Source organism: Myxine glutinosa, chromosome 13 (assembly GCF_964187855.1).
Source record: "Myxine glutinosa chromosome 13, kmMyxGlut1.1, whole genome shotgun sequence".
NCBI lineage: Eukaryota > Metazoa > Chordata > Myxini > Myxiniformes > Myxinidae > Myxine > Myxine glutinosa.
Window position 1 is genome coordinate 81,413,534 of NC_136273.1, and position 22,000 is coordinate 81,435,533.

The window sequence follows — 22,000 nt, forward strand, 5'->3', positions numbered from 1 at the left end:
ATTTTCTTCCTAAAATACACAAGGTAAACAATCCAGGTAGACCAATCGTATCTGGCTGCACATGTCCAACTGTTCTCATATCAAAATTTGTTGACTGTAATTTACGTCCTCTCGTGTTGAAGCTCTCCTCATACCTCAAGGACACAACCAGTTTTCTGACCCACATCCAAGGATTGAACAGAATATACTCACCTTTCAACTCCCAAACCATTTTAGTCACAGCAGATGTTACATCCCTCTACACTAATATTCCACATTCAGAAGGCCTGTCTGCATGCCGCAAAGCCCTCGATACACGACAAGTCCCAATGCCACCTACTCAAGACCTTATGCGCCTATTAGAACTGACACTCAAACTGAATAATTTCCAATTCAACGGACGACATTACATTCAAACTCAAGGTACCGCTATGGGTACCCCTGTTGCACCATCGTACGCTAACATCTTCATGGGAATGATAGAGGCCAAGATCAATGCACAACCTCATCACGGAATCTTGGAAAAATCCTGGGTATGTTATACTGATGACATCCAGTTCATCTGGTCAAAATCCCCCCGTAGTCTCACCCAATTCCAAAATGAATTAAATTTGATTCATCCGACCATCAAGTTCACATTCGACAGCTCACAGTCCGAAGTTCACTTTCTAGACACATCACTCACGCTTCAAAATAACAGACTCGAAACAGAACTATACACCAAACCAACAGACACTCACTCTTACCTTCTCCCTTCTTCATCTCATCCTAAACATACAATTGCAAGCATACCATACAGTCAAGCACTCAGAGTAAGACGCATTTTCTCAACAAAAATGGCAGAAGAAACTTCTCTCTGCCAATTAGAAACACACTTCATTGCAAGAAACTATGACCCTCACTCTGTGCAAGAAGCAATAACCCGAGCAAAACACATACCGAGAGCAGACCTTCTGACTTACAAACCCAAACCTGCAACTAACCGTGTCCCACTGGTAACCACCTACTCTGCTACCTCATCCCAATTGCCAAGTATTCTGAATAAGGCCCTTCCTCTCCTCCATCAATCAGAAACACTCGGCACCACATTTCCTCAACCTCCACTAACATCATTTCGACGTGGTCGGACACTCAGGGACCTCTTGGTAAAAGCAAAGCACCCACAGCCCCACAACAAAGAAACTAGGATCCCTGGCTTCTATAAATGCACAGCAAACAAATGCATTATTCACAAGCATTTACTAGAAGGAAACAAATTCTGTAGTTCTAGCACTGGACAAAAATTCCCCATCACCTCCTATATGAACTGCAAATCTACATGGGTCATATACCTAATCACTTGCCAAAAGTGCACCAAACAATATGTTGGAAAAACTGAAAATACACTCTACACACGATTTAATAACACCCGGTCAGAAATCAATAACTTCCACACCAGTCAGGGCAAATCTCTACCTTACACGATACACTTTAATCAACCGGATCACTCTATAAATGACATTCAGATCTCTGCCATTGAATCAATCACAAATCGATCACACACCACGATTCTGAAACGTGAGTCCTTTTGGATACACAAAGTTCGGACAAAAGTCCCTCATGGCATAAATTTTGATGACTAAAGCATGTTCCCACATTAACCCAATCAAATTGTTAACCGTAACCCATTCATTCATTCATTCATTCATCATTCATTCATTCATTCATTCTACCTTTATATGTCATTTATATAAATATATAAATATATTATATGAATATAAATGGGATATGAATATATGCTTGTGTGTTTATGTATGTATATCTCTATATTTGTATATGCACGTGCACCCTAACTGTAACGCAAACGGTCACTTCCGTTGAACTTGGGGCTGGTGAGTGAACTTTGGCGTGGCTCTTCCTTCTGTATGCATTTTCTACACACATCACACATCTCACACACATATCACCATACATACTTGACTGATATACATGCCTGCTGTTTTTGTAGACTCAGAAGAAGACCTTTGTTGGTCGAAAGCTTGTCGACAATTAAAGATCGACGTCCTGAAGCTACGTCCGCGTCTTATTTAATCTAACGATTATTTATTCAATACAAATGAGACGCCCTGCTCGTACTTTGGAGTTTCTACTATTTCTTACAGTTATATATATATATATATATATATATATATATATATATATATATATATATATATATATATATATATATATATATATATATATATATATATATATATATATATATATATATATACAGCAAAACAACGACATGCATTTTAAGGCAATTTTCCCTGCGAGAGCAGGGGTTAGCCATATATATATATATATATATATATATATATTGTTACAGACACGACTTTGATGTTAAGGTGGGCCGAGCGGAATGGCCGTCGTGTCCGCACAAATTACCCGATTGTACTCGAACGTTGACGAAGCCGCGCCACGCTGGCTCAATAAGGAAAAAGAAGACACACGGCTGAATTATAATGACAGACACCAATGTTTCGATTCTCAATTATATTCGTACGGAAAAGGTTAGAATACAGGGGCTAGAGGTATATCACAGGAAGACGGGCACTTAGACACACTCTTATATTAACCCCGGACAGACGACAGGTAAACGGGACAACGGCTGACTCACACGGCAAGGAAAGGCAGATAGCGATGGCTCAAGGTGCACTCTTGCTCAAAGCAGGGTACAGTCCGGTCCAAAGATGCGGGGAGGTCACAGCGCTCGGAGGGGACGTTCTTTCTCAGGCGGGTTCTCTTCCTCTCAGCGATCGCAGGCAACGTTCTTTCTCCAGCTGGGGGCGCATCTGACGTCACATCCCGGCGCGGGGCCGCGTATATCCGGCGGGGAGTGACACGCCCTCGGCTCGTTAGCGCCGCCCCAGATGGAATCGGTCCGCCCTTCTGATTGGGTGCGGGGGGTTACCAGGCTCCGCCCTTGAGGAGGAGCTGACAGCCAGCCCCTCCGTGGTAACCCCGTGGAGCGCCGTGGTCAATGGCGCTAATCGAGCCGGTGTGAGGACGCATCCTCCCCGCGCCGCCGCCATCTCCTCTGTTGTTGTTGTAATTGTTGGGGAAGAAGATGGAAGGAGGTATGGGAAAGGTCCTAAACTCACTTACTGGTGCCATATAATCACATTCTGGTGCAACGAAGAGTCATAATTAATGGAAACGAGGCCTTAACTGACATAGATTAAGAATAACTAGCAAGATGTCCGAAAGTTGTCTACGTGTGGTGCGGTGGGTGGGACCTGGGCACGACATTTAATGGGGGAATAAGGGGAAGGTCGGCTCTACTGAGTGTTATTTACATGCAATGGGACTAGGGAATGGGGGATTGGGGAAAGTTGGGGAGTATTGGAGAAATAGGGGAATATTTACAAGCGGATATGGAGCCAAATTCCATATTCGCAACATTGCACCCTTCTCTACCCTCGGGGCGTCCCGACCCGATAAATTTTTACCTAGTTTAGTGTGGCACTCAGATGTAGTCCCTCTACTATTAACGCTACCCTGAGTGCGACAGTTTTACAGATGTTCACAAATGAGTAAATATGTCCCCCTGCGACGTTGCACCCTTCTCCTCACAGAAACACACCCACAGGATAACCGAATCCGGAAAGAATTCTCAAACTACACATACAGCGGTAGGGAGCATTATTTACACGACTACGCTGCTATTTACACTACGATCCAGGACCTGTTTTTGGAGGAACACATGCAGATGTTATGCATAGAGAGAGCGCGCTTGCCAGCATCGATACACCAACCCACGAGTGCTCTGTGGCCGACGGCCTTTAATAACGTGCAGAGCACCCTTCCCGAGCATCAAAAGCACCACCCCACCACCAATCGGTGCAGTCACTATTGTTCATTGGAATAAAAATAAATTCGACAACCCCTAACCCTGCAGGTGTCTCTTGCTCTTCTTGTGGTGCACTTGGTGTTAACTAAAAGTGGTTCACCTGTATGGCATAGGTGCCACGTTGACCCATAGGTCCATCCCCGGGTGGTGCTTGGCCGCAAACGAACTGCGGTCCATTGTGGGTGGCCACAAACATTGCGGTCCATATGGTGTATCGATCCCGGCAGCAAACAGCGAAAGTGCAGGCCCACAACTGCGCAGCCAGCACCTCTCTCTCCTCTCTCTCTACCCCAAAGCCAGATCCTCGGAGGTGGGAGACAAAAGAAGCAGACAAGTGAGTAAGGTGGTAAGGGCGCAAAAGTGCACGCAATGTAAGGTGATGCACATTGGGGGCACATGGGAACCAGGTGAGACAGGTACGTTCCTATCGTATGCCCCCCCCCCCCCCACCAGGTAACCTACATGGCCCCTCCCTTACCCCTTACTGTATCCACAAAACACAACACTACCCATAAACATCTACTTTACAAATCAACAAACATCCCTACTGTCTTCCCCGTTCCTCCCATAAACCAAATTCGTCTTCTCTCCCTCCTAACCAATCAAATTTGCCATTTTCAACTCTCATCAAAATTTGCCATCTCCAACTGCACATCAAAATTTGCCATTACCAATTCATCATCAGTCCCTCCTAGGGAGGGAGAGATGGAATCACCCCAATGTCTCATCCACATCGTGATGCGTCTCACAAATCCACAGCAATCTCATTTCCTGCAACAAAACAAAGAAAACACAGGTGTGGAGTCATCATCATCACCACAGGTAAGTGGCTGCGTATGGTGCGACAGGTTCATCAATCCTAACTATTTCCTAAATGACTTTAACAACTTTACACTACCCGGGGTCTTTCTCCGGCCAAACCATTGGCCCTCTTACACTATGGGTTCTAAAAACCAATTCCCATTGGCCAAACTGTGGTGCGCTTCAATTTGGGGTCTCACTCCCCCGATTCATCTCCCGGTGCCCTCGCACAATTTCTGGGCTGTGGCGTGTACCTCTCCCAGTGGGTCTACCCACCTGCACACCTCCACCACTGCAGTTGCCACCCGAGCTTACCTAGCTCCTCACCCTAACCTAACTAACTGGGGCAGGCCCTCTGGCGCTCTCCCCACTCGGTGCCCTCTCTGGCACTGGGCTACCCGATCCACACCCGGGATCCTCAGGCACCCATCCACAACTCTACCGGCTCCCAGAGCCCACCTGCGGCCTCACCTGGCCGACATCCTCACAGTGGTGGAGTGCCCAACCAACTACACACACTAACAGGCTACACGCCCAGCCATTTCCACAACACTAATGCACCCATCCACAACACCATTCTGCAACCGCACCACAAATGCCAATATCCAACCACAATTTACCTGTACCCTCTACCTAACACTTACACTACCCGCCCCGGGCACTCGTGAAAGGGGTCCACTCTTCCCCCATCCACACCTTCGCACCATGCACACCACTCCGTACCACTCACTCCAACTCTCTTCACACACCTGTACTTGCACACCTGTGCTCTCACTCTTGGTGCCGCCTGCACCCTTCTCTCCCCAAGCGCATTCGCGCTGATCCACAACACTCATTACTCATACACTGCTCCACACACCTGTCCAATTGCACACCTGTGCAATCACACCTGTTCCATCCTCACACACACGGCATCATCTCAGCTAACTACTCCCTTCTGAAACTTGCGCTTCCCAGTCGTCCCTTTAAACTATTGCGCTCCCACGTCATTATCATCCACACTAATCTACCTGCGTCCCCACTACAGGTATCAGTCACTAACTAACCTTAACGTTACCTAAGGTCATCTTCTCTAGATCCCTACACACAATATCCTAACCCACCCGGGCTAGTTTTCACTGCCATACACCCCATAAGCTATTGCTCCTTTGCCCCACCCATGGGAAGGGTGGCAGGGATGCCATCCCACCACATCGGGGGTCTCTCACTACCAATTTTGCACATCAAATTTCAACAAATTAAAAATTTGCCAATCACTACCCATCATCTGCCAATCACGACTGCCAATCACTGTACCATTACCAATCATCACTCTGCCAATCCTTTGCCAATCATCAAATTTCGCCTTTTTCTAATTTCGGGGCCAAAACACTAACCTCATCACCCAGTCGACTCACTAATACCTCTCGGTGCGCCAATCCCTGTCCAAAGCCCGGCTTCGTAAAGCCAAGCAATGGATGCTGGTTGTTTTGTGCCAGCGGCTGGATGCGTCCGACACTCGGTGCAGGGACGGGGGCTTACCCGTGCCGAGATCCCACACACCACCTCGGCGTGGAGCCATCCAATTGCCCGATCTCGACCTGCCGGCACGTCTCACCAAAAAGTGGTCGCCATGACGACCCTTCCTATCCAGCTGCCCGCTCCGCCTAGTGGAGCACGGACGCGGCCGTTCAAAGCGAGGCCCAGCACGCACCGAGGGCCCGATTCGGCTATAAGTCGTTCTAAACTCTACCCCGTCTAACGTCGATGCTTCACCTGGACGCTTACACCCCGCAGCCCGTTCCTTGCTCACACATCCAGCCGTGCCCATGCTCCTCGTACCTTTCCTTACACACCCAGGTACACTCATTCCACTCACAGCCTTGGTCACACACCTGACCACCGAACATTTTGGCACACATTCGTTCGTAGCACACCTCACCAAAACACCTCTTCGCGCCCCCTCCTCGGTCACCTCCTCTGTGACAATCACAGGTGTGCCCTCATTCACACACCCAGCCACGTGCCTCACCACCAACTCTAGCGTGCATTCCCACTCACGCTCTACCATTCCAGGTGTGCATCCTTCCATCCCAGGTGTACATCCTCTCTCACCTGTCACAACTAACTCACGCTCCATGTCACTCTCACTACTCTCACCTCCATTCTTGACAGCGCACTCACCCTTACTCTTGACAGCGCACTCTTTCCTCAGGCACCTGTCCGTTACACACCTTTCTCGCGCATCCTCTCGCGCACACTTTTTCGTTACTTCCTCTGTAACACTCACCACAGGTGTGCATTCTTCCTTGCCTTTGACAGCGCACTCTTTCCTCATGCACCTGTCCGTTACACACCTTTCTCGCGCATACTCTTGCGCACACTTTTTCGTTACTTCCTCTGTAACACTCACCACAGGTGTGCATTCTTCCTTGCCTTTGACAGCGCACTCTTTCCTCATGCACCTGTCCGTTACACACCTTTCTCGCGCATACTCTTGCGCACACTCTCCCGTCACACCCTCTGTAACACTCACCACACCACGCTTCCATGTGCTCCCTCGCACACGCGCTACGACCGACTCACTCTCGCCAGCACACTCACTCCTTGGCACGCACTTTTTCCTCACACACCCCAGAGTCGGACTTTCTTGCACACCTCCATTTTCGCACACCAGACCTGTCGCACACTTCACCAACGGCCTCTCACGAACACCCGGGTCTATCTCGACCCCCAAGCCTCTTAAATCACCTGGCGCATCTTCCGCACGACCATATTGGTCACCACTTCCACCGGGTCCTCTTCCTCTTCGCTTCTCCTCCATCACCTGCGAATCCCTCATCCGGTTAACGAGCACATCACGATCCAAACACAGACTTTGGACCAATTCTTTTATCTCCTCTTTTATCTCTTTGTTATCCCCTCTCCGTCGCTTCTTAATTTCGCTCACCCCTTCTTCCACTTCTTCTAATTTGTGCCTCACCTCTTTTATTCCCCGGTACGTCTCCTCAAGCTCGTCCTCCAAGGCTACCTTGACCGTTTCCATGTGCGTCCTCACCTGCCGGTCCTTCGTCTCCATTACCTCTATCACCTCGTCCAACCTCGTTGTCAGTCCCTCACGTACCATCTGACATTCCCTCTTCGTCGCTACCAAGTCATTTTTTAGGTCATTTTGTGTCGCTTTTAAACCTCCTAATACCGCAGTGTTCCTTTGAACCTGCTCCACTAACTCCGTTTGTCCCACCGTCAGCTGCTCCACCTCCTGCGTCAGGTCCTCTATGCCCCCTTGTAACTTTACAGTCCCCCTTCTCACCTCCTTCTCCATGTGCTCCTTACAGTGCCTCACCTCCTCGCGCACTCCTCCGACCTCCTCACTCACTCCTCCTCTGATCTCTTCTCCATCACTTGCATCTCCTGCCCAGATGCCACCCTCATCTGCTCCATTTCCTCCCTGTGAGCATCCAGTTTGGTTTCTACCCCCATTCTGACCCCCTCTATCTGCTGCCCCATTTGGTTAACTTCCCTTTCCGCTTGGTCCCTCATGTCCCTCAATTTGCCTTCCATGGTGTTTTCTAACCCCTCTAACCCATTTTTCACTCCCTCTATCTGATTCTCCTGAGCGGCCATTCTGTTTTCTACCCCCATTAACCCATTTCTCACCTCTTTTATCCCGTTGTCTAACCCCTCACCGGTACCCCTCGCTTCGTCCCTCATTACCCCCATTTCGTTTCCCATTACCCCCAATTGCTCATTCTGAGCCTCCATCCGGTTCCCCATTACCCCCAATTGCTCATTCTGAGCCTCCATCCGGTTCCCCATTACCCCCAATTGCTCATTCTGAGCCTCCATCCGGTTCCCCATTACCCCCATTTGGTTTCCCAACCGCTCACTATCAGCCCTCATTCCCACCATTTGTTCCATAAGGGCCCTCATTTGCAGGAGGAAAAGGTTCGAATCCACCAGGGGCGCTGCCGCGGGCGTGGACGCCGTGGCCACCTCGTGCGTGACAACGCTATTTTGCGACCCTGCCGCCCTCACTGCTTCGCTCTCCTCCTGTCCCTCATGTCCCTCAATTTGGTCCTGGACCGACCCTGCTTCACTCTCCCCTACCGGACCCCAGCCGTCTTGATCCGCCATAGCGCGACTTTCAAAATTCGAGTTTCGTAACACAAATCCAAATTTTGCTGTTATAATTTCGTCGAGCGCAGTAACCGCGGGACCGCGCTCCGGATCGATTTTGTCGAGCGCAGTACGCGCTCCGAATCGATTTTCCCTCCCAAAATTTGGGCCTAACTAATTTAGTCCCGGGTCCGAATCTCACTCCTCGACACCAATTGTTACAGACACGACTTTGATGTTAAGGTGGGCCGAGCGGAATGGCCGTCGTGTCCGCACAAATTACCCGATTGTACTCGAACGTTGACGAAGCCGCGCCACGCTGGCTCAATAAGGAAAAAGAAGACACACGGCTGAATTATAATGACAGACACCAATGTTTCGATTCTCAATTATATTCGTACGGAAAAGGTTAGATTACAGGGGCTAGAGGTATATCACAGGAAGACGGGCACTTAGACACACTCTTATATTAACCCCGGACAGACGACAGGTAAACGGGACAACGGCTGACTCACACGGCAAGGAAAGGCAGATAGCGATGGCTCAAGGTGCACTCTTGGCTCAAAGCAGGGAACAGTCCGGTCCAAAGATGCGGGGAGGTCACAGCGCTCGGAGGGGACGTTCTTTCTCAGGCGGGTTCTCTTCCTCTCAGCGATCGCAGGCAACGTTCTTTCTCCAGCTGGGGGCGCGGCGCATCTGACGTCACATCCGGCGCGGGGCCGCGTCTATCCGGCGGGGAGTGACACGCCCTCGGCTCGTTAGCGCCGCCCCAGATGGAATCGGTCCGCCCTTCTGATTGGGTGCGGGGGGTTACCAGGCTCCGCCCTTGAGGAGGAGCTGACAGCCAGCCCCTCCGTGGTAACCCCGTGGAGCGCGTGGTCAATGGCGCTAATCGAGCCGGTGTGAGGACGCATCCTCCCCCGCGCCGCCGCCATCTCCTCTGTTGTTGTTGTAATTGTTGGGGAAGAAGATGGAAGGAGGTATGGGAAAGGTCCTAAACTCACTACTGGTGCCATATAATCACATTCTGGTGCAACGAAGAGTCATAATTAATGGAAACGAGGCCTTAACTGACATAGATTAAGAATAACTAGCAAGATGTCCGAAAGTTGTCTACGTGTGGTGCGGTGGACCTGGGCACGACATTTAATGGGGGAATAAGGGGAAGGTCGGCTCTACTGAGTGTTATTTACATGCAATGGGACTAGGGAATGGGGGATTGGGGAAAGTTGGGGAGTATTGGAGAAATAGGGGAATATTTACAAGCGGATATGGAGGCCAAATTCCATATTCGCAACAATATATATATATATATATATATATATATATATATATATATATATATATATATATATATATATATATATATGTATATATGTATATATATATATATATATGTATATATGTATATATATATATATATATATATATATGTATATATATATATATATATATATATATGTATATATGTATATATATATATATATATATATATATATATATATATATATATATATATATATATATATATATATATATATATATATATATATATATATATATATATATACAGAATATATATATATATATATATATATATATATATATATATATATATATATATATATATATATATGTATATGTATATATATGTATATGTATATATATGTACATGTATATATATGTATATGTATATGTATATATATGTACATGTATATATATGTATATGTATGTATGTATATATATATATATATATATATATATATATATATATATATATATATATATATATATATATATATATATATATATATATACATATTATATGCAGACTTGGCATTTAATATGGAATATATATTTTTTCTTGACTTGGGTTTACTTTCTTAACTCAGTATATCAATCTGGTGAGTTTCTTTTACACTTTGGTGATTTATTTGTTAAAAGAACCATGTCACTGATTGTCTGTCGCAGCAAGAAGTCAACAACAGGATTATATCACAGGTGGCGTGGCAAAATGTACGGACAGGTGCATTTGATGATTGGCTTCACAGTCGGGTATACAAGGGTTGTTGCGTTCTGCATCAGTGGAAAACAACTGCTGCACGTCTCCAAAAGTTATTGCCGCTTCCTCTGGAGATGGTCCGTCAACTCGACAATGCTGTTTGTCATGGAGTGGTGGCTTTACGAAATTACGGCATGAAACAGCGTGCTAATGCTCGGCAGTATGGCATCACTCAAGGTCAGGTGTCAAAGATCCTGAAACGAAATGCTCAGAGGGGTGTCCCTACTCCAATACCGAGGCCAGGACGTCCCTGCAGAACCACAAGGAGGGATGATCGCCAGCTGCACCGGTTAGTCCGCAATGGCCGTACCAAGTCAGCTAATCGGCTTAAGGCTGAGTGGCAGCAACTGACAAATGTGCCTGTATCCAGAAGGCTAGTCAACCAATGACTGGTTCAAGCAGGCTATCGTGCCAGGTGTCCCCTGAGAAAGCCACGCCTGACCAGACAACACCGCCAGCGCTGATTGCAGTGGGCCAGAGAGCACCGTCAATGGCAGCCAGGACACTGGAATCACGTAACCTTCAGTGACGAGTCTAGATTTCTGGTCTATCGTCAAGATGGCCGTGGCCGAGTGCGCAGACAAGTGCATGAAGCCCACAACGAAGATTGTACAGTGCCAAGAGACCAAGCTGGAGGTGGTGGGGTGACTTGGGGCTGCTTTTCATGCAGGGGGCAAAACTGACATGGTTGCTCTGAATGGAAACCTGAACCAGTTCAAGTACAGGGTCATTCTGGAAGAAACATTGCTTCCATTTGCTAGTGCAGCCTTTCGAGGAAACTTTGTCTTCCAAGATGACAATGCACGGCCTCACCGTGCTCGCATGGTCCAACCCTTTCTTGCTGACCGTGGTGTAGAGCATATGGAGTGGCCTGCCATGTCCCCGGATATGAATCCGATAGAGAACTTGTGGGCATAATTAACGTGTCAAATCGACCACTTGGACCAGCAGCCGACCTCTGTGCGTGAATTGCAGCAGGCTATTGTCACTGCATGGCAAGCGATTCCTGTCCAAACCTTGGCAAATCTTGTGAACAGCATGCCTCGACGTGTACGTGCTCTCCTGAATGCTCGTGGGGGTTACACGAAGTACTGAACTGTAATTTTACTGTCCGTAATCCCAGTCATAATATAGCTTTTGTTTTTGTTGAAATTTTTTTTGGCTAATGTGCAAAATAAAGAGATACTTCTGGAAAACGTACAGAAGCTTAATACAGTACTGTCCATGAATTGAGTTAGATATCAGTTTACATCACTTTCAAGGATCAATTTATTTGCTTCGAAATGTCAAATGTGGTTCTTGTTTCTTTTGAAGGTCACATTAACAAAATCTAGAATAATTTCAACATAATTCCAATGAACTTTTGGTTCGAAGTCATCTTGAAAAGTAAGTTCACCCCCACAAAAAAAATATTCCATATTAAATGCCAAGTCTGTATATATATATATATATATATATATATATATATATATATATATATATATATATATATATATATATATATATATATATATATATATATATATATATATATATATATAATAATTCATTTATTTTGTATAGCGCTTTTCATGAAGCCCAAAGGCGCTTTGACAGAGTGCAAAACATAATGCATAACAAAACATGAAAGCAACCAATTGTGAAAACAACAACAAACAACAACTAGAACGGGCACTCGGTAGAGCGCATACCTTCGCCGCAGCTACTGTTCTGTACTTGGCATGGGAGTGTAGGGAACAGAACAGTGAACAGTTTGGTGCTGATTTCATGCAAATCGGATAAGAATTGACCGAGTTATGACAAAAAACGCACATTTTGCAAGGTCGTGACCCCCCTGACCTTTGACCCCCAACCGCTAACAAGGGTAATGTCTTCACTGGGTCATGTCGTATATCACAAGATCGGGCATTGAATTCTGAACATTTTGGCATTAGTTGCATGCCAATTGGATAAAAATTGACCGCGCTATGGTAAAAATACGATTTTGACCTTTTCGTGACCTTGACCTTGACCTTTGACCCGATTGCTCCCAAAATCTAATCAAATGTGTCCCGTATAATAACCAATCATCCCACCAAATTTCATGCAATTCGGTTGAATACTTTTTGAGTTATGCGAATAACATACACACACACACACACACAGACATACAAATAAATACACAGCGATCAAAACATAACCTTCCGCTTTTGCGAAGGTAACAATATAGATATATAGATATATATAGATATATATACAGGCAGTCCCCGGGTTACGAACGTCCGACTTACGAACGAACGCCCATACTTACGTACCGACCTCCGTAAAGCCTATTATTTAAAAAAGTTTTTTTTTTTTTTTTTTTTTTTTTTTGTTGTACAGTATACAGAATCGAGGCTCGTGAAAGAGATAACATTTATCACACAGAAAAAAAATCAAACAGACACACAAAGTATATAATAAGGGGAGCGGTAGACAAGAGAAATATGAGAAAAGCTCTGTTCAAGCCACCCTTGATGTTTACTTTAAGAAAATTGACCAGCACCAGATCCATCCTCTCTCGCACCAGGTCCATCCTCTCCAACACCAGGCCCATCATCTCGGAGAGATATATGAAGGTATGATTGTTTCAAGGTTTGCAAGACATCAATTGGAACGAGAGTAAGTGTTAATCTTTAATCATTATCTTTTCTTTTCTATCTAAACAGTTTAAGAAATGTTTTTCATGTTTTTTATAGCTATAGATGTTTTAGGTAAAATATATACTATATACTCAGACAACATTTGACCAATTCCATCTCTACTGGTCTGGTCTCCCATCTCGACTGCCTCTGACATCAATTCTTCCTGGGAATTCTTCCAAAGCAAACTGCTCTCTCTCATGCACAGATTTATCCCATCTCGTCTTCAGTTGTCTTACCCTTCCTCCCATCCATGGTACACTGATTCTTGTGGTGAGGCAGATGCCCTGAAACAACTTGCCTTTGCCTCTTGGAAGGAAAATCCAACTGAAGGCAATCTCAGTTCCTTCCACCAAGCTCGGATCAAGTGTGTGTCTTCCCTCAGGAGTGCCAGGAAGCACTATCTCTCCACACTCAAGAAAGAACTCTCAAACCTGTCTCCTTCCTCCAATTCCTGGTGGCGTCTGGTCAAATCCGTTTCTGGTGATTGTGCCGCTTCCATCCCCTCCGTTACCTCAAATGGCTACACAGTTGACACCACACGTGACAAAGCAGAATGCCTCAACTCTGTGTTTTCCTCAAAATCTTGTGTCCCAAACCCATCTCTCTCTGTTCCCACCTTACCCAGTCGAACCAAACGGCTCTTGGACTCTGTGTCCTCTCCTGACAAGGTGGAGAAGTTTTTGTCAAACCTCGACTCCGATTCTGCAACTGGACCAGACGGCATCAGCCCACAGGTCCTAAAATCCTGCTCTGCCGCTCTATCTCACCCTCTCTCTGTTCTTTTCACCCTCTCTTTTGCTCAAGGTCATCTGCCAGCATCTTGGAAATCAGCAAACATTACCGCTTTCCACAAAAAAGGTGCAAAAACACATCCTTGCAACTACAGACCAATCAGCCTGCTCCCAATTATCAGCAAAGTCATGGAATCCATCATTGCTTCAGATATCAAATCGTTCCTCTTCTCCAATGGCTTGATCTCCGATCATCAATTTGGATTCAGAACAGGTCATTCTACTCTGGACATGTTGCTTCTGCTGTCTCAACAATGGATGGAGGTCCTCAATGCCAAACAGGAAATCAGAGCTGTCTCCCTTGACATATCACATGCCTTCGATACGGTCTGGCACCCAGCTCTGCTCTCCAAACTCTCCTCCTATGGTATCCATGGAAATCTCCACTCATGGCTTGCGGACTTCCTCTCTGGTCGTTGTCAACGTGTGGCCCTGAATGGATTTCTCTCATCTCCCCTTCTTGTTCTGGCTGGAGTTCCCCAAGGTAGTATTCTGGGCCCTGTGCTTTCTCTGGTCTTCATCAATGATCTCTTCGACTCTGGAAAATCCTCTCCATCTCTTTGCTGATGACTCCACTCTCTGCCGCTCCAATCCTCATCCCTCAGATCGGCAGTCTGCAGCCACCTCACTCTCTGCAGACCTGGACAAAATCACAGACTGGTCAAACAAGTGGAACATGTCTTTCAATCCTGACAAATCTCACACTCTTACTATGTCTCTCTTAAAAGACTGTCTGGAAAACCCTCCCATCCACTTTCTCAACAATCCTCTCCAAGAAGTTCTGTCACTCAAGCTTTTGGGTCTCACTATCTGCCATGATCTTTCTTGGAAAAACTACATTTCCAAGCTGGCTTCCAAAGCCAGTGGTCTGGGCATCCTCCGTCGTGCGAAGTCCTTCCTTGGCACACCTGAGCTCCTCACCACATACAAGGCTTTCATCCACAGCTCAATGGAATACTTGTCCCCCCCCCCTCTGGGCCGGTGCTCCTGCCTCACACCTAGCCCGGCTTCACGCTGTTGAATCCAAAGCTTTCAGAATCATTGGAATCTCCTGCGATGAAGCTAACTCCGAGGGCCTTTCACTCACTCACCGCAGGCAGGTTGGTGGTCGTTCTGTCTTCTACCGACTCCTCTCCGGCCTTGCTGCCCCAGCTCTCTCTGTGCTCTGTCCCCCAAATATTCCTACAGGTCACACAAGATCTGCCAGCAACCCTCTTCTGGTTATACTGCCAAAATCAAAGCTCTCTGCTCACCTTCACTTTTTCATTCCCCTTTTCTCCCACCTTTGGAACAAACTCCCCCACTCCCTTCAATCCCACTCCTCCCTCCAGGTCTTTAAGACAGCTGTTCACCACCATCTCTTATCTTCCCCTTGATCCTTGATCGAAAACCTTGATCCTTTCTTCCCCCGCTAATTTTCACACCAGATACACTTTTTAAAAATTCCAACTTCTTTCCTGGAAATCCTTGCTGTGTCTATATGTTTTATATCTCTCCCACCTCCCCCCAAGCCCTCTCCCTCTCACAGTTCTCTCGATGTCCTGTGCTCAAATGTTGTGTTTGTGTCCGTCCTTCCCCCTCTATCCCCATCTTGTCTACCGCTCCCCTTATTTTGTGTTTTGTGTGTCGATTTGACTTTTTGTGTGATTAATGTTCGCTCTTTCACGAGCCTCGATCTTGTATACAAAAAAAAAAAAAAAAAAAAATTGACACTAGATGTGAACCATACATAACTGTTCCAACTTACATACAAATTCGACTTACAGACAGACTTAAAAACGGAACTCGTTCCTAACCTGGGGACTGCCTGTATATGTAATCCATGACGTCCCTAATGTTATGTCCTTGGCCTGAGTCTGATTTGTCGACGACCTCCTCCATTCCCCGTAATCACTTGAAATATAAATTGGAAATGTTCTGTTTTAAAAAGAGAGAAGAACCTGTGCACCACGACATAGAAAATCAAATTTAAATATTAACATTTTCCAATAAAAACGTGCACGTGCTCTATTTTTATACTTGATGTGGAACAAGTCATCCCTTTTTGACAAATCCATTCAAAACAAATTCTGTACTCCTGCCGAATGGATCCGAGCACAAGTTTGTGTCACTTGTAGCTTAATGAAGCGTGAAGGTTTTTTGACGATGGACTATTACATCGAAAACAGATTTGCATTCGCTTACCTCTAGGAAATGCAGGGCAATCTTTGCTGAAAGAAATGCTGGTTATGGTTTGTCTCTGGGGATGTTCTTTCCGTCTTGAGGTCCTATTCGCCATGCAGTCGAGCTGCCCGCCTGTCGTGACACGAGAGGGCGGGTTGTGCATCTCGTGGTAGAGTGTGTGGGTAGGGCTAGGAGGGGGCCAAGGGGTGGCTGAGGCTGCAGCCTTTAGCTGCGGCTGTGCAAGCTCTGGTTTCCACACACGGCATTAGCGCGGGCGGTTGTTGCGACCCGTGAGGAGAAACCACATCGCTCGTCTGACCGGCCCAGAGGTTGAGGACCCCGCAGTAGGCAGGTAAGCATACCCTTGGGGAGTATTGTACAGCGGTGTTGTCATCCTCATCATTACTGCATTCAATGTGAGCACATGTATGATCTCTATATCTGTGCCTCTTCAAACCAAACTTTGTTCAGGGTCATTGAAACTTCTTTCTCATACCTCCTGCTTTCAACATCTTATGTTATTGCGTCACGTTGTGTGCAGTTCGATATTTCTCTCAAATTGTGAGTCGTTATGCAAGCTGCGGTTGTTACATTCTTTGTCGCCTCTCCCTTTCCTTTCCTTTTGCTACTCATCATCTTTGTTTACTAATTCATCAGGCTTTTGCTCCCAGATATTCTTCACATCAGCTGGAATGATGCTTGCTTGTAATGGAGGTTATTTGAAGTCTCACAAAACGTTTTCACTGTAAACATTATTATCAGAAAATACTGGGTGGGGTGGGTTAGGGGCTAGGGGCAGGTGGGGTGAGGGGTTGGGGATTTAAATATTTTTTCTGCTGAATGAGTTTTTGGGATATATATATTTTAAATACATAATACTTGTATATACGAATGACTGTCACAGTTGCTTTACGTTGTACTATTTTTGATAACGTTTGGAAATGGCATTCAGCATCTCGTCCTCAGGGCGTTTGTGTAACTCTTTGGGCTGCACATGCTTTCAATTTGTCCAACAGGGCACGGGCCCGAGCTGATGCGATTCGGTCAGGACGCGTTACCGCGTTAATAAAGAGCGCTTTATTTGCTGACAACATGTATTTATTTAGCAAGCTCTGCGGTTGCAGCAAGCACGCACATGGCTGGGATTATCATGCTTGCCCACAACAAATTTGATTTGGGAGATGTGGACAACGGGCAGGGTGTCCAGTCGTGGGGTAAACCCTGACGGACCACCTGTCCTCTTTTTGAGCAACAATTGCCGGAGTAAAGTTCACTTGCGATTCCTGGGCCGACAAACAAGGATGTCTGCTGTGCGACTTTACGAGAACTGCAAGCTATTTCTCCTTGAGACTCCGCAGCGAGTTTTCTGAGGACTGCCCCGTTGCTTAGAGCCACACACTTGTGCCATACGCTCGTCTTGGTGCCAACCTCTTCCCCATTCCCTTTACTTTCCCACTCATTATAATTGTCTCCGATTAATTTTTTTCTGATTGTCACATATTGTCATCAATCGTGGAATTGAAAGGCTGGTGGTTGTATTAAGGTGGTAACCGCTTTGCTATTTATACTGTGATACTTTTTGAACTTTGCGTACACTTTGCCCTGTACATGGTTTAAAGCAGCCACACACTAATAATAATATTAATAATATTAATAATAATAATAGTATAATATTAATGCTTTTTGAGATGAGTAGATATTTCTATTCAAATTGCATTATTTATTTGCAAATTTGTTTTTGCTGTAAAATACAGTTGCACACATTTCGGTTATTCCATGGTACGTTCCAGACAATTTTGTTCACCGTAGTTTTGGTTCAAGTTTGCACTCGCATCATACTATTCCCGTTAATGTGATGTTGCAAGAGTGCGCACGACGATCAGCAACCAGCATTAACTCGCGGAGCGATTTTGTTGTGTACACACACGAGCTTGCTTTGCCTCTTTCGCCATTTTGTCGAAGGATAGATGAAGAAGTTTAATGCTGAAATACGTTCCTGATTCATTGACTTGTATCAACAGATTACTTTGCATTTATTTACTTATTTATTTATTTATTTGTTTGTTTTTGTGCCCCTTTCGAGGTGTTTCAAGATTGCTCATTCCACAACCCTAAAAAGAATGACTTGTTGCATTTACCGAAATGTGAAAGTGGCATTGTGCTTGTGCATTCTGCATCAAAGAGGATATTCTAGGTTTTTGTTTTTATATTTATTTTATGCATGTTTGATGCTCCGTTTGAAGAACCAGGATATATCTTGTGGATTCCAGTGTGGATCTTCCCGTCTTGCAGCCTGTGATTATTAGTTGTATGGAACATTTATATAATAAATAATCTTGCATGATCGGAGGTCAAAAGCTTGATTTTTTGGCACCGCATAGGCATTGATAGATTTTATTTGATGTATCACCAATTACTTTTTTCCATTTTCAGCAATATTTGCAGGGATCGGTTTTGACGTTATTGAAAATGATCTTTAATTTACGCTCAGTGGATCTCGTTTGTGAGTGCGTCGCGCGTGTGCAGTAAATGTGCCGAACTGTTTTTGTCAGTTCTTTTCGCCATTCACTCCTTTGCTCGCAATCCGTAGCCTATTCATTTCCTGCCTTTGTTTCCCTCTGAGCCTCCGGGCACTGTAAGTCTTGACAAGCCACTCCGAAGGCTCAGCGAGCCACTGTTGCCCGGGGACAGTTTACACACAGGAAGAGTATTGGTCTTGAAGCTAATCCTCTCGGGCTTCAAATGAGGTCTTTCATTGAGCTGCGACTGATATTTTGGAGAAAAACTCCGATCATAGGGCCATTGATTTTTGAATAGAAATAATAAAATATATCATTTTATTTTTATCATCATTGGTTGAAGTCTCACTGTTGAAAAACCCAAACTAATCTTTGATTTTTTCAGTTCTATATAGGTCCATACAGAAACCTTTCCATGTAACTCGCTGGATGTAAGCTGGAGATCGGTGTGCTGAGCGGCTGGTATAGAACTTCGCTGGTAATTCATGTTTGGCTCTGCCACTCAATGTGCACTTGTTTGAAACCTTCATCAGCGTTGTTTCCTTGCACCAACTCCAAATAAGGTTTTTGATTAAAATAAAATAAAAATTTTAGGGTTTTTATTTTTGATATTTTTTCCTACAAAGATATAATGAAATGGCGAAAAAGCTGCATTTTTTAAGTTACAGGAAGTGCAGGCTTTTACTATTTCATAATATAATCTTTGTAACAAAGCCCTTATTGTACTTAAATTGATGTCATTATTGTGTCGTTGAACCTCCTTCGGTCAGACATGTACTCGTTTAAGAAATGCATCGGTTGCGATATTTGATTTGCTCTTTTAAATCCCAGTGACTTTTCGGCTCTTATTTATTTCAGAAAATTTAACAGTTGGCCTGAAAGTACATTTTTCATGTGGAAGTGAGGGAGGGAGATGGAGATGGGGAGAGTGGGGGGCAGGAAAGAGGGAGGGAAGATAGTCTTTTCATTAAGCCTGCTGTCTCACCTTCTTGTCTGCACATGTGGATGATATATTATTCAAGAGTATGGCGAAGAGTCCAAATTCTTACCTCATGGTCTGCAGCATTACTCTTCTAGTCTCAGTCCGTGTCATTATCACATGGTGAGTGGCGATGGGAGATGAGTTCTGCACAGTGACTCAAATCTCTTCACTGCCAACGTTTGAGTACTCCTTCCTTTGGGAGAGCTGTTCACTTTTATATTGCTTTGACAGATTACAAACACATGTTCCAATTGTATAAGGTAAAGTTTGGGAACAGTGTCCGTTTGGTTAAAAGGGAATTTAAGTTGTATTTGAATTTTAAACTTTTTTTACCAAGTCCAATAATTATCAGATTCTTCGGTTAACATTGTTGTTTGAATTTTCTTTATTCTATTATGCAGCAGATCCAGCACTGGATTTCCCAGTGATTTCTGTGTAGGCAACAGTGTCTTGCCTTGATGGGCCCTTGATTGGCTGTGAAAAATCACGTGACCTTTGACATCTGATCTTGAACCCATAAAAGGAAGATATAGCTTCCTCCATGAGAATGAGAAATTCATCAAAGTTAACTTTGCTGCTTTTGTTGTGTTTTATTTCTTCCTTCTGTGAATAAGTAAAGTAAAAATGAAATGATGAACTCACCATATGTAGATGTTTTCATTTTATTTATAAAATATATTTAGGTTTAATACCTTCTCTCATTTAATTGGCAATTGTAAACTCAATTTGTTTTTAATGTACAACAGTGAAAGTTTTTCATCAGGTGCTATATAATGTGTTTGTCAACATTTTTTCTTGTTTATTAGCCTGTCCCCCCACACTCCCTCGTAACATTTTTTTTACCATTTGAGGTTTTGTCATTAAATTTTCAACAAACCCTTAGGAGAATCTGGAAGAAGACTAAATAATAATTGGGTCAAAGTTCAACATGACAATGAGTATGGAAAAAGACCTTATTAACTTGTCCTCCACCGCACAGCGCAAGATGGCCAGATTGTGTAATCCCTTCCGTGTTTCTTTATTTATTTACCATTTGAACTCCAGTGTGTCTGTCTGGGCCGTAACTTTTTACCATTTGAGCTTTTGTCATCAAATTTTCAACAAACCCCAATTATGATTAAAAAAAACAAAAAAAAAACCACCTTTAGAGGCCATTTTTCCCCACAAAGCGGGGGTTGGCCTTTTTCGGGAACCATGGTTGTTGTTGTTTTTTGGTCCCCTTTTTTGAAGCAATGTTTTACGGCCGGATGCCCTTCCTGACGCCAACCCTTTTTGCCGCCTTTAACGACAAACAGGGAATTACCAGTGAACTGGTACTCAATTAGCCGACCTCGGAAGGATGACAGACTGAGTCAACCCCCCTGGCGTTAATTCAGCGATCGACCCAATTATGATAATATGGAGAAAATGGATTCGTTAATTAAATATATTTTTTTAGCTGTTGTTTTTGTCAATTGTAGTTTGAGTACAAAGCGGAAGTGGACGGACTTTGCATTTGCAATGCTTTCTTGTTATCCCCACAGTTTTTGAAAAAAAAAAAAACATGGGGATATTGTAATCGGCTCCATCTGAATGACTGTCTGTATCTATCTGTATGTTCGTCCATCACACTATCGATCCTCTTAAAATTCACTGAACTTGATTGTTTTGATCACCACATGGCAAGAAGGTGCGAGAGTAGTATAATTTTGGCCCTTCCCCCTGGGGCAGGGTCAAAAGGTCAAATGCCAAAAAATGCAATTAGAGGCACATGTTTTAATGAAACTTTGTATATGTGCAATCGACATTGGGGGACGCATGAAATATCTGACGAATTTTTGGATTTGACGCACGTTTCATGCCCCAGGAGGTAGAGACGTAGGCTCACAGGGGTCATAACGGAAAACATTCTTTAAACTCCGAATTTGATATTCCAATCCTAGTGGAACGTTTTGCCATTTTCAACTTTGCTTTAGGTGGGAAGCGTGCGGATTTGCAATGGCGTGCCATCAAATTTGCTCTAGTTATTGTTTTAGTCTTTTGATTGCTTGCCTTTGGTAGGGTGGTCCATGAAATGTTGGTGGTTTTG

General features: G+C 44.7%; 1 protein-coding gene across 12 annotated transcripts in view; it reads left to right on the forward strand.

Annotated features, from left to right (window-relative positions):
• LOC137439047 (protein phosphatase EYA1) overlaps positions 1-22,000 on the forward strand; it is a 267,871-nt gene that overhangs the window by 132,367 nt on the left and 113,504 nt on the right. Inside the window, exon 1 of one of the 12 annotated variants that reach the window (XM_068134680.2) lies at positions 16,637-16,783. The exons of 8 other annotated variants lie outside the window; for them this stretch is intronic. The gene's annotated coding sequence lies outside the window, so the exon portion shown is untranslated. Of the gene's footprint in view, positions 1-16,636; positions 16,784-17,955; positions 17,975-19,409; positions 19,429-22,000 lie in introns of those variants that run through there. 3 more of the 12 variants (XM_068134683.2, XM_068134682.2, XM_068134681.2) reach the window with 3 other exon arrangements.